Source organism: Amphiprion ocellaris, chromosome 21 (assembly GCF_022539595.1).
Source record: "Amphiprion ocellaris isolate individual 3 ecotype Okinawa chromosome 21, ASM2253959v1, whole genome shotgun sequence".
In the NCBI taxonomy this organism is placed as follows: domain Eukaryota; kingdom Metazoa; phylum Chordata; class Actinopteri; family Pomacentridae; genus Amphiprion; species Amphiprion ocellaris.
The window spans coordinates 15,650,548-15,664,480 of record NC_072786.1 but is presented as its reverse complement, the minus strand read 5'-3'; the positions used below and the strand labels follow the sequence as shown (position 1 = coordinate 15,664,480).

General features: G+C 42.0%; 1 protein-coding gene across 3 annotated transcripts in view; it reads right to left on the bottom strand.

Annotated features, from left to right (window-relative positions):
• Window positions 1-9,996, bottom strand: part of plxna4 (plexin A4) — a 250,805-nt gene extending 240,809 nt beyond the window's left edge. Inside the window, exon 1 of one of the 3 annotated variants that reach the window (XM_023274628.3) lies at window positions 9,961-9,996. The gene's annotated coding sequence lies outside the window, so the exon portion shown is untranslated. Of the gene's footprint in view, window positions 1-6,225; window positions 6,715-9,960 lie in introns of those variants that run through there. The other 2 variants (XM_023274629.3, XM_023274627.3) reach the window with 2 other exon arrangements.
• Between the last annotated feature and the right edge of the window lie 3,937 nt (window positions 9,997-13,933).

Sequence of the window (13,933 nt, the reverse complement as noted above, 5' to 3'; positions counted from 1 at the left end):
AACATATCATTAACTTTAAATCCTCTGGTCATTCCAACAGAGCATCCCTGCTGCTAGGAAATGAGATTATACTGTAAAAATATAGTAATAATGTTGTCATTGTATTGTACTGTAGCACTCCATGGATCTAGAAACACTTCGCCATTCATAGCAACACTGTGCCTCAGTAAGGGCTAAGTGTTTTAAATTACAGCAATCATTTTACATGGCAAATTTCAAGTTAAATAAAGTGTATTTTTCATGCTAAAACTTTTAGACAGCCTAATAAACCATCTGTGCTTCCATCAACCAACAACTTGAAAGTAATGCTGTTTTGTTATTATTCCTAAGGAGAGGTGGTGCTTTGAGTGCTCACAAGCCAAAAGAAGTCACTGACCTCTTTTAGCACCTAGTGCCGCAAGCACTGATCCTCTTTTCAAGCTGAAACAAGTTCAAGTTTTCTGAGGAACAGCACTCATTAAGGTCAATCCAGAGCTCCTGCAACCAATAAGGCTCAAGTAGAGTTGGAACAAGAGTGAAGTGTCAAGAGCAAACATGCTACTGGCAACCTCGACCACAACTACTACAGACTGGCACGACTGCAAACCTTGCTTCTCAAGATGTTGTCCAGTGGGCTCGAACATTAGAAATGCATGCTTAAGCAACCTACCACCAAAACAGCTTGTCTTTGCAGGCTTATTTAAAAAGATTATTTTTCTAATTACTGATCCTGAAAGAAATCTATGATTGATATGACACACAGTTAAATACACGAAATAGAAATTTAGTATTATGCACAATAAAAAAAACAGCCAATACAAGGTAACTGCACTATACATGGCCATAAGATACCACAGATTCTGAGCTACAAGGCTCTGTGCAAATGGAGACTGTCAGTAAACGGAGGGATGAGAAAAAAGCCCTAAGGTTAGAGGAAGGGTCTGCCTGAACACAATCCCTTCAAGATGAATTGTAAGTCATGCAAAAGAGCTGATTGTAGGCTACATGATAAATAATGAGAGCTCTGAGGTATCGTCTGAAATGGACTAATAGAACATGTGTGCATGCATGCATGTATACTTAAGCATGCGTGCCCATGCCTCTTTGCGACAGGCGGGATGAAAACAGAATTAGGCGCCTAATCCTTGCGTGGACTTAAGGCGTCGGCAAAGGAGCAAATGAGAGATAGCGGGAGGCAAAAAAATGCCCTAAGACCGTCTGTAATTTTCTCATCATTTCATGCATCTGAAACAAAACTAATTTACTGCTTGTCATGCTCGACTTGGCACACACAAGCATAAGAGCCAATATGCCACAGTGTGTCATCTGCTGCTGCATCAAAGAGAGCTGTTTATATATCAGACTCACGGCTCCATATGAATCATAGAGACCTGGGAGAAATGCTTAATATGGTCTTATCAAAAGGAGCAGTCTGGCAAACCCACCGATACGTTGGTGCCTTTCCACATCTCCCCGATTCCCATCTAAAACAACATCCCATGTCTCCTCCTCAGTTTATATTCTTCCTCATAGGTCATTCCAATGTCACAACAGTCTGGATTTTTTTTTTGATTTTTTTTTTTGCCCAACCCCACACACAAACACATACAGATAAAGTTATGTGCTTGGCAGCTTAGAGTGAGGCAGAAAGATATGGGAGGAGAGTGCTGGAGGCAAAAACCGTAAGAGAGAGAAAGAAGGACTGAGTAATAAGATGAAAGAAGCATGAGAGAAGGCTGGAGGGAGAAAATAAAAGTGGTGCGACTGTGATATAGTAGCATGTACATGCATTGGGCCCCATTATAAAAGCATGTGACAGCTTAATAGGACTCTGTAGCCAAGATGAAAACAGAAGTTCTTAACAGCAGAGTAGCAGGGTAAATACACGTATATGTACATTTACATTCATCTTCTCTGCAGGCTTCTCACAAACGCTGACTAAACTATTCAGAGGAGAACAAAGGTTCTCATTAAATTGGATGCTGTGACAGGTATTGATTTCTCCCCATAGAATTCACAACGCCTATTGTTTGGAGATCCTCACTTCACATCTCTGCTGTCATTGCTCTGGCAAACATCAATATGCATCTCTATGGAGCATTACAAAAGGGTTAATTACATACTTGTAACCAATTATTCCCTTAATGTAGCATATAATTCTCCTCCCCAAATTGGAATTTAGATCAAAACCATCATGCTGTCAGTCATAGATAACATCTTTTTCAGTGAAACTGAAACGCAATCTGACATTGCACACCCAATTTAGGCCTACTTTAAAGGTCAAGTCTATACAGACAAGATAGCAAAGACAAGTTTTATGTTGCAAGTGAATGAAGATTCAAAATTTAACTCCAGTACTAGAGATTTTCAGAAAAAATCTACAGCAGAATCTAAATTTAATCATGGCAGCTAAACAGGAGTAGCACCCCCTAAAAGTTTACTTCTAATTTTGGATTATCCCTGCGGAGATTGTTAAAGAATCATGTGTCTCACTGTCCTAAAATATGGGAGACACATTATGGTGGGAAGAACAGTTGGTGGAACGGAAATACAATTTGCACTCTTCTCTGTGGTGTTTGGTGGCATGAGGAAGGAGGGAGTCTAATTGGACACTCGCCTGTGTCTGGTAGTCCTGTCGCAGCCCAGAGGGTGTAAGTGTGTATATGAGTGAGGGAGAGAAAGAGAGAGAGACATCAAGTGAGAAAGAGAGCAACAGAAAGAGAATGAGAACAAACAGAGAGCTCCATTCAGGTCCAATTCACAGACACATCATTCAGTCTGACATGACGATACGTCTCTGTGACCCAAGTATTCATATAGGGCCTCGCCAGCCAGTCACAGATGCATCATTCACACCCACACACACAAACACACTTCCGCTGGGTCTTGCCTACACTGCTACCAGGCATTTATATCACTACGGAGAATCTTCCAAAGATATCCCATTCATATTCATTCACAGTTTCCCCCCTTGACGTGAACACATTGCAAAGATCTTCCATGGAGCTTATTCTTGCAAGAGTACCGCCCCCAAAATGCAATGAATGTCTTTACTGCCAAGGTTGGAGTGAGAGTTTATCCATTAGCAAGCCATAATATTGACAAGGCCGTGCTCTCCGGGTCCAAACTCCAGCCTTGTAGCCGTAACATTGGCCAACAGACAGGGGGTTGTATGTCAATGTGAGGTGCTTACAAGCCGATAAAGGCTGCCGTTCCAATTCCTATAGGCAGGGCTTGATGGACAGCGCACAGGGAGAGAGGGAGGAAGGGAGGCAGGCAGGGAGGGAGAATGAGTAGTGCCAAGTGCTCTTACAGCTTTTAAGAGTTTAGGACTGAGCTGGAATTTGGTGAAAGGACAAGGAGGCAAAACACAGATGAGATAGGATTATCAAACTGCTCAAGGACTAAATACTTTTCACTTGAAACCTTGACAGCAGCAGAACACACATGCAGTCAGAGGACAAGTGCACACATTGGATGAGTCTGAAATAAGCTGAAATAAATGTTAATGAAAAAGAAAACAGAAGTTTGACAGCCACCCACATTCACACAGGCATAGAAACAAAGAAGCACTTCAGCCTGGAGTAAAGACACTTTGCCCTGCAAACAAACTGCTGTCCATTACCTCAACATCACAACAACGAATGGATCTCTTAATAGCTGCCTATTAAAAGAACCAAAGTGACTTGGGTGCCAAAAAGCATAAAATTCAATAAAATCATGTTTTTTCGCACACCACCCTTTAGAACATTTAAACTAATGGAATGAAGCATCTTCTTTTGAACAACAATTTTATAGTATCAAGACTAAAATTTGGCATATGTGCTAATAAACATATGCATCTGCTGATCAATTAACATCAAGTAACACATAATGAAAAGGTAGCACAAAAATTCCATCAAAATTGATGCCAACAGCCTAGTATGGGATCAATCTATCCACTGCAGCTGCCTGTGAACCACACTGCCCCTTATGGATTTTCCAGCATATAGCCTCATCCCTCCAGTTACACTCTGCTGAGTATGCACTAAACAAGTATGTAAGACTTTTGAAGGGGTCATTAAAAACACAACCAGGAATGTGTAATTGCTACCTTGTGAGATATTTCTGCAACAACAACAACACAATACTTTACATTAAGTGTAGGGTAATAGGGACTGCAGGGGCGACATTGAATTGATGCATTGAGTCTAGAGGGCAGGTGGATGGAGGGAGGGAGAAACCAGTAGAGGGGCTCAGTGTGGCTGCTGTACGAGGAATCTGCATTTTGCACAAGCTGGAGCAGCTGCTTTCTGCACATGAGGTGCAAAAGAGGATGGGAGGAAGGGGAATAAGGAAGGAGGGAACGATAGAGCACGAGACAGATGAGGGGAGATGAATGTTGAAGCCGCATTCGGGGTCAAAGACCTGCATCAGACTACACGGCTGAAGATACAGTGTGTTGAAAAAGCCTGCAGCGTTATGATCTTTGCATGAATCTCTAAAAAATCAGCACTAGCTCTACAAACCTTCCATTCACATACTAATGGCAAGAAATGACCCATAGCTGCGCTGAGCCAAGAAGGAATGATTAACCTTGTGTACAACAAGAATGTAGACAAAACCCAAGGTGTTGATAACAAAGAAACAGAACCAAGTGCAGCATTTTCAGACAGTACTGACTTTCTTAAACTTTAAATACTGTTTAAAAAAATATGACTCTCTGTAGATCAACTACACAAGCAAAAAATATCTACTATATATGTTTTTTTTCAATCTGATGCCTCTAAACTGCCTCAGCACATAAAAGCCAGCAGGTTTGTTTGCAATTTGCCAGCATGATTAAAAAAAATCTAGCATTGTAAGTGATTTCTTGGAATCTACTTTCAGAAAGTCTGTCCATATTCTGAAAAAAAAAAAAACATTTGCAAACCACCACAACTTGGTTTATAATCTACTTAATACAACAAAACTTGATAGTTAAAAAAAACTGTTTGGATGCAAAGACAAAGGCTGGAATAAAGTTGTCCTCTTTACTGCAATATTTTTTTTTTTTTAAATGCTAGTTCAACCTTAAATTGCTACACAGTGCTGTGATCCTAAAGGAATTCCAGAGTGAATCCCAAGAGTTGAGATAAAGTCAGATTAAAGTCGCAGACACCAAGTCCCTGCAGCGATATTGCAGTGTTTTCTGTCAACGTGAGGAGGCTGCCTCTAAAGTCAAGCCCTTCCTGAGGTGCTCTGTCTGAGCCACATCGGCCAGCTTCAAAAGCTCTGCCTCAACCCTGCGATCCTGGGAGCCGCACAGGAAGAAATGTGCCAAAGGTTCATTGTGTACCGCGCAACGTGAGTTTTCCGCAAATTTGATACTCGACGCAGCTACACTTTAACTGGTACATGTGCAGCTTTAATGTGAATTCTCACTAAATATCTTGCAAGGGAGATATTTAATCCAGAAGCTGAAAAACACGTGCAGAAAAGTTCTGGAAAAGCATGCTTCAATAGTTTCTGGCTGCGTAAAACCAGTCAAACGTGGATCCATAAAGAAGCAGGAGGAAATGCTCCAAATCGGCACGGATTGAAGAAGTTTTTAAACGCACTACGCTGTGTTCACGTTTGTACCATTCCCCCCTTTAAATCTAACTATACCGCCCTGTCAGTTGCAAAGCATCCTGAAAGAACTATGTGGAGTAAAATATTAGATTTAGGTTTTCTCCATTTTCAGATTAAAGCAATGCCACGACCGAAATCTCATTTCAAGTGCGGGAGTATACACGGCACTAAATGCTAATCCTACGCATTGTTTTTATCCCCGAAGACGCTGCGTAAATCCGACGCGGAATCCTCATCAAATCTTTTAGTTTTCAACCTTCCGAGATTAACGCTGCGAGAGGAGCGAGCACAATTTTGGACATGCGGCTCTTCTCTGGCTCACATGAGATGAAGGGCACGGATGATATGACGCGCGAAACGGAGGGAATCCGGTGCATATAAAGGTCCTAAGTTGAGGGGAATTGCAGGTCGGTAGAATTTTCTTGCAAGTCTCCTGCTACAGGCTCCAAATGGACAGGTTCGGTATGAAACCCGCCCGATCGCCGGAGTGCGCAGAGCCGGCATGGCGCAGCTAGAACAGGTGCAACACGCCTCCCGTCACCTGGCTGGTGCAGTGGCAGCCTCACACCCCAAACCCGGCAGTAAAGGCACCAAAGCCCACTAAAAACATCCCCGGTTGTGGCAACTAACGCCGTGTCAAGCCTCTTTCCTTACCTGTAATCTATGCAGATATCATTCACAGCCGCAGCCGCATCGACACTGCGGATAAGAGGCACGTCCAGAGCAATCCCAACTCCTTTCACTCCCCCCCCCAAAAATGAGAAATGCTTAGAATAATTGTTATATCCTGACAAAAAACGGCTTGTCCACTTTTAAATTCCCGGTAGAGATGTAGTTAGAAGACGATTCCTGCACGGGAAAAAGAAATAGCAGCAGACTTCCAGCAGCATCCCCGATCAGCAGGACTCTACTAAGCCGCTCTGAGCGCTCTGAGACCCGGGAGCCGCACCTCCCATCTCCGGCGAGGACGCAATTGGTATGCCGTTGGAAAAGCCGCTGCGCCGTATGGGATACCGCAGGAGGCTGTGCTTGTGTGCGTGTGTGTGCGTGTGTGTATGTGTGTGCGTGTAGAGAGCGTGTGTGTATAGATGTGACTCAGTGCGGTGCTCCTGCTCAACTGAGGTGCTGAGGGTGCTGCGGCGGAGTGCGAAAGAGAGAGAGGCGGGGAGGGAGGGAGGGACGCAGGGGGGAGAGAGAGAGAGAGAGAGGTGCGCTGCCTCGGAGTTTGCAGCTTCACAGCGGATCTCCAGGCCGGGAGGAGCCGGAGGAGCAGGATGGAGCTTCGCCTCTTGTAAGAAGGCGACTGTTTTCACCTGACTTCGCCCGCAGTAACACCTCAGATCGCATGGGGTGGGAGGCACATTTCAAGTCCCTGGCAGCTTCCTTAAAGAGGCTTAATTAACACCTAATGAGACAGTCGCATTATGACCACACAAAACACCTCAAAAATGGCATATATGATCACATTTTTTTTACAAGTTCCTCCAGAGACAGTGGCAGAATCAGCCGCGCAATGAAGCAAAAACATTTAATGCAAGTTGGGGTAAGAGTTCCACTATCTATCTGAAAGGTGGCCCATTTTCCACACAAGAAAATATGACAGGATATGGGATTTTAAAAAGAGCTGCAGCTTATGCTTTGTTAAAATAGAGGTTTATACAGTGAGGTATGGGTCCCGCAGCCAGGAGGAGGTTTATGTAGGCTAATGCATTCATCCCGTTGAGAATGGGATTTGGCAATGCCAAAGGGGAATTTACACAAATACGCTACAATACCGGGGTGAAATGATCAGATCATCGGATTTGAATACCTAATCGCAGGATCATTTAAAGATAGAGATTAGGCAACAGAGCAACATAATCACGACCCTTGCATAGTTGTAGGGGATTAGAAGCTGCATTTTTTTGTTCATTGATGATCTTTTAACATGCCTTGGGAGTGTATCCTCCCCCCATCATACATTTTAAGCAATTAATAATCTAAAAGCCTAATTATGTAATCGTGTCTTTAACGGTGAAAATGCGGTGTGGGGGTGCAGGAATAATGCATCTTCATAAAACAGCCTTCTTATCGTCATGTAAGGACAATTCTCAACAAATTTATACCGAGTAAATGCTGCAGATTGCACGAGGAAATCTTGAGGGTTTTTTTGTTTGTTTTTTCTAATTCATAGGACAACTTTTTACATGAGCCTTCGCTGGGATGTAACGTTAGTGTATCAAATAGTAAATTAAAGGGTGAAAAAATTGCAGATTGAGCTCAATGAAGAGGCATTAGTAGTAAAAGCAACTTTATATTAAGATTGGTTCCAGTGATCAGCACCCCCTGGACCCTTTTATGTATAACCTGTGCCTGCTTGTATTATGCGTTTGGGGTGTTTTGGAGAAGCATCGTGGCTGCTGCAACATCCTCACCCTCCCTCCTCTTCCTCCCTCCTCTTACTTCCAGAGGGATCCCTCTCTTTGAAACACTGCATCAGAGCCCCACCTACAGGCCAAAGAAACTTCACAGCCACTGACACTGACGAATACAAACTGAGGCAGTGCTTCACCTGCTCCTGCAATGCCCTGTGACCATTTATAACCCTTTTTCCTCTAGATTCGAACAAAAACACGTTTCCAGCTGCACAAACACGAACATGCCACAAACTTCCCAGAAAACTCAAATTGCATCACCGCGTGCTACATTACAGTGATTTACTGCCTCAGAAAGTAGGTTATTCCTGCTAGTAATATCATAAAACAACAGAAACCTGAGGGTGACTTACTGTGGGGTTAAAATGAAACAGAATATTACAAGAACACAATAGTTTTGGAGGACTATAGGCTAAAGTTTATACAGCAAAAGATCTGGATGTGACGCAGGTAATATTTTCTAAACACAAGCGAACCGTGAGGAAAACAGTGCGACAGCTAATATCTACAGAAAAGGCTGAATAAACGACATTAACATTAGAAAAACGTGTCTTACCTCGAACCTTTTCCTCGGCCGTCTTTTAAATGAATAAAAAACGTCGTTTGAAGACATTTTTAGCGATTATTTAAGCTAGAATTAAAGAAAACAAACGCAGAAATGTTTGTAAACACAGGTACAGTCTAGTACCACGAGGCTAGCTAGGAGTCACGTGACTGCAATCTAACACACCTGTGCGTTCAGCGAGTAAAGGCTCATTTCGTGTATTTTTGTGAGGAAAAAAGTATATAAATAAAGAATATACAAACATTTATGAGTGAATTTTATTCTGGCATATAAAATGGTATGATGGCAAAATTTTTAAAGCTTAACTTTGATCTTAAGTTTCTTTAATTGTTTCCCACAACTTAAAAAAGCATAATATATTGTGTATATATTATTATTATTTATTGAACCATAGATGGCGTCACTGGTTTCAGTCTTACGTCAAATGAAGATATCAAGTCTTCCCAACACATTTCCCTGCAATTCAGCCTGACATCTTTGTCATCTCTAGGAGCTTTGGAGTCTCTTCTTGGATTTAAATAAAGTCCAGTGGGTTTCAAGGGCTTGGCCACATCACAAAGGTTGTAAAAAAATGAAAATAAAAAATGGACCCACGAGTTGAACCAGAGGTGTGAAAGAGGTTTTAAGGAACCCTGCTACTTGACAGGGGAAAACTTTGTGGTTGTTTGAAAATCAATACAGAGAAAGGACTAAAATTGCTTTTTGTAAACAAATAAATAAATGCACAAAAACAAGCAGAGAGGTTTTTTAAGTTCAATATCACATCCGAGGACCCCTTTGTAAATCAATTTACACAACAAAGCAACAATAGCTGTGTTTTTGAAGGGGGTGGTCGCGGATTGTCCAAACCTTTACCAGGCCATTGATTTGGGAATGTGTCATGTCTGTTTTTATTTATTGTACTCAGATTTTGAGGACATCTCTCGGAGTCATCAGAAGGATGAAATGCATAGATACCAACAAACCTAGTGGCCTCATTTAATTATTCAATGCAAGCACAGAGCTAAATCAACAGTCTGTGGATCTCAATAATCAGATAGCTTTCAAAGCACAGCAAATCAATAGTGCTGCAATCTACAGTGACAATAGTCATTCCATGAGGGGTCAGGATCGAATGACCTTATGAAATTAATGTTAAGGTCACTGGTCCATGTTTAGATCAAACATGCTTGGATCAAATGGTAATAGGACTGTGTAATTATTTTTTTTTTTATCATAGCAGTAACGTCCTATCTGTGGTCTGCATGAGCACATATTAATTAAATCCAAGGACACAGAGGTTTGTCTTGAAGGTTTAAATACACAGGGTCTTTTGTTATAGTACATTTAGTTCAGAATAATGAACAGAACAGATCATTTACATGCAAGACGCCAAAGAAAAATGTTTAAATGTCCTTTGTGTTCACTTACCATCAAAACAGACTGGTGCTCGGGATTCTTTAGTATCTGTTTGTGTGACTGTTGGAGCTAAATATCAGAGAAATAGGTCACATTTATTTGCTGTTTTTGAGGTCAATGTACAAGCAATGTTTGTTTGCGTTGAGCAATGTTCCCTCCATATCTTTACTCTTCATCTGATATACTTTAAGAGTTGATATAAGCAAGGTTTGTTGATAAAACAGTGTCAGAGTCTATGAGTAGTTGTTTTGGGGCTTTTGGGAATAAGTTCATGGTCTTATTCATGTTACTGAATATGTAGGTGTTCAAATTTTCTTTTTTTTTCTTTTTTCTTTTTAGCCTTTTACGTACTTCTCAGCTATGTTGTCTTAAAAAGTGAGAATTCAGTCCAGTTCTTTGAATTATGTCCAGTATTGTCAGAAAACTAAAAGCTAGGTTTGTGTCTTACGGTGCATTAGGCTTAGATATACTGTATGTTTCATCCAAGTCAAAGATAAAGAAATAAAATATATAGAGGGTTAATATTTTGACCTCAGAATCCTCTAAACCAGCACTGCAGCATTTTGACCTTATGACACTGTTAGAAAAAACATGTTCGGTTTCCTGCATTAGAAGCAGAGTGACATATGGCATCAGTCCCCACCAGGGTATTGTTATACAGGTATCAAAGTATGAATTTGATTGTTTGTATATTAGGAGCTCATGAAATATGGTCCTGCAGTGTGAAAGCCTGCATCTGTGAGGGCAGAGGAGGAGAAGAGGATGCTCGCTCAGGGCTTGGCTCTTTATTAAAATGCACTGACCAATCTGACTTCCCCATTTGTCTTGCAAATGAGATGATGACTTATGAAGGCAACATGAATAGCTTTGATGAAGCCTCCTTTTTAATGCAGTCAAGTGGGTTGGAGGGAGGTGCGCTCGTGTCTCTGTGTCTGTGTGGATCCTGTTGCCAGCTGGCACTGTGTTATTTCAGCAGCTCTCCTCATCTTGCTGCAAACCGTGTGTGTGTAAGTGCGTGTCCGCACATAGGCCTGTATGTTGTTCCTATGTGCTTCGTATTAACTCGGTTAACCCCTTTAAACACAGCTGTACATGGTTTATCTTAAGCCTGTGGGGATACAGAGATCACCCCACGGTGGTACGCTGTTCCCGGGGGTCTTCCCCTTTACCCCTGCATGCATACCCTACACACACACACACACACACACACACACACACACACACACACACACACACACACACACACACACACACACACACACACACACTGCATCACCCACAAAATAAACATCCATCACACATCTGCTACAGTATATCCCTCAATGTGGCAGGCAGCTGAATCACACATACAAACTGTATGTATTTGTGCTTTATGGTCAATTTACAAGTCATTTCTATCTCAGGGATGATGATATTTATGAGCTGCCAATGGTGATGCTGGATTTAGTGTGTCCATCTTCATAAAAGTGTCTGCCCATTCCCTTCACTTTCTCAAAGCCTTATTTCTTCCTGGTTTAAATCACACTGAAACACTGGATGTGTCAGCCTCATCCGTGATATTTCAATTTCGTGGAAAATCTATTAGTGTGTCGCTGAGCTAATGAAGTTTTATGTGCCGTATGGACGCAATGAATGACACTGATATCCCATTGATTTGGATTGTAAATAGGTTTTCAATTTTCTGTCTGTATCATGAGTTACTGGTAGTAAATTATATTGAAGCTGACATTTCTGTATATCCAGTGTGTGTGCGTGAGTGTGTGTGTGCACGAGCCAGAGCGTAGGTGTAGATAGACGGGTGCGTTGAATATGTCACTCAGTCATATAATTAGTTAGTTTGCATATTGATGGCTTACTGCTTTTTGTGTAAATGTGAGCACTTGTGTGTTGCAGTTTTTATTCCATCATGTCGTGTGAGTGTTTATTCAAGCATGTCATCATCAGCCTCCCCATCAAGCTAGCAGCTGCCTGTCTGTCTGTCCACAGGGCTGTGTGCATGCATGTGTGTGTGTGTGTGTGTGTGTGTGTGTGTGTGTGTGTGTGTGTGTGTGTGTGTGTGTGTGTGTGTGTGCGCACCCAGGGCCAGGTGAATCAATGTTTTGCCAGCTACGTCTCCAGAGAGCCAAGTGCATGTCCATGGAGATCCAGACAAAGCCACCCTGACAGCGCCTCTTTCTGTCCCCCAAGAGTTAAACTCTTCCGTTGGGATGGGCACTGCAGATGGTCAGGGGGATGGAAGCTGGGGACACATAATATACATGCAAAGTGCCACAACAATCAAAAATAAAGCGATAAAGTAGCGTACTGCTCGCTGAGACCTCAGTTTTTCTGTTAACACCAATCTCTACTACTAGCTTCATATCTCTTTACATTTACTACCAGCGCTCAGTGCCAACACAGGAATTAGTGTGCCAAATATAAATGGGTGTCGTGTGTTCACCTTTATTTAAAAAAGCCAATTTGTTGAAAATCAAATGTTTTTTTAACCTTGTTAGAGTGTCCATATGGTGTTTTTTTACATACTGGAAGGCATATTATGAGCATAATAAGCAGTCAATGCCATTGTTTTTCACCTTGAAGTTGCAGTGCACGGTCTCAAAAATATGGATTCAGAGAGTAAGGGTTTTATGTGTAACAAACCTAAGGAGACAATCCTGCCAATTTGCAAGTTGGGGCTTTCTGTATCATTATTCTTCTTGAATTAATGTAATATTACAACATGTCACTGTGCAGCATGGAGTAGTCTGAGCAGAGTCATAGGTGAGCTGGTGTGCTTGACCTGAAGCTGAATAGTGATGGAGTGAGTGGAGAGGAAGGTGGAGACTTCATAGATCTGCGCATTCTAGAAAAAGCAACAGTGTAGAGTTACAGCTAAGCCATTTTGAGTGAGGAAGGGATTATTTTCATTGGAAAAAAAACTACTTCTAAATATGTAATTTTGATACACAGAGAGGTTTAATCAATGACCAGAGAGGGATTTATGTTGTAACTGTAATCTTCCACCAACCTTTAGTAGTTTCAAACTAATCGTACAGTAGCCTTGACTAGTTTTGGCATAACTGTGATCTTTCTTTACTGATAACCATATAAACTGCTACACACAGATGTTAAGACATGTAGACTTGACCTATCTCAAAACATGGATGCACAATGGTCAATTCATCAATCTCTTTACATTACGTTCCTTCAGATCTACTTGATGGACCATAAATTTCAGGTACTTTCATGCAGGTATGTTCTGCACACACGTGAGGGGAAATAATTAGTCAGCAGTGTGGATTTGTGGTCTCAAGAAGTTTCACATCAGTTTAACAGTTTGGGTTTTTTGCCAGCAATGTAACATTTTACTTTGTTTCAGTGCTGCCAACTGGGGGTGTTTTGCATGTGGAAAATGAAGACTAAATGTTTTAAATCATTGTCTTAACAGGGTGTCAGAGAGTTCTGAACAGCCTCCTCTGCAGTTTCAGCAAGGGCCAAACAGCTGCTGATAAGGTCCGACTAGAGGCATCAGTGCTGGACAAGCCACTAAAACTGCAGGCAGCAGCTGACCACAGGCACACAAAGATGGCCTGTTGGCGCCGGACAGGCTGCTATTGGCTTGATGCGTCACGGCCCCAACTCCATTTTGCCGCCAACAAAAAACGATAACGGTGTTTTTGTGTCTTTCACAAGGCAAGGTAGCCTGATAAGGCCCAAGCCAGACTGTCGGATGTGAGAGAGCGCTTGTATTTCACTCATCTATCCTCCGTCTTTTTGTCACACACAGGCAAACACACACAAACACACAGACGGTTCTGGGAATCCATCGCTGTGGTCTGTGGATATAATCTATCGACAGTATGTTTCACCAACTTGACCAGAAGCTTTCAGCACAGTATCGACTGGCACCACTCCACAATACACACTATCACTATCCCTCCTTCCCCTTTCGCTTTGGAATGCATCCGCTGGAGAAACTTATGTTTGTGGTCATATCCTCTATCCA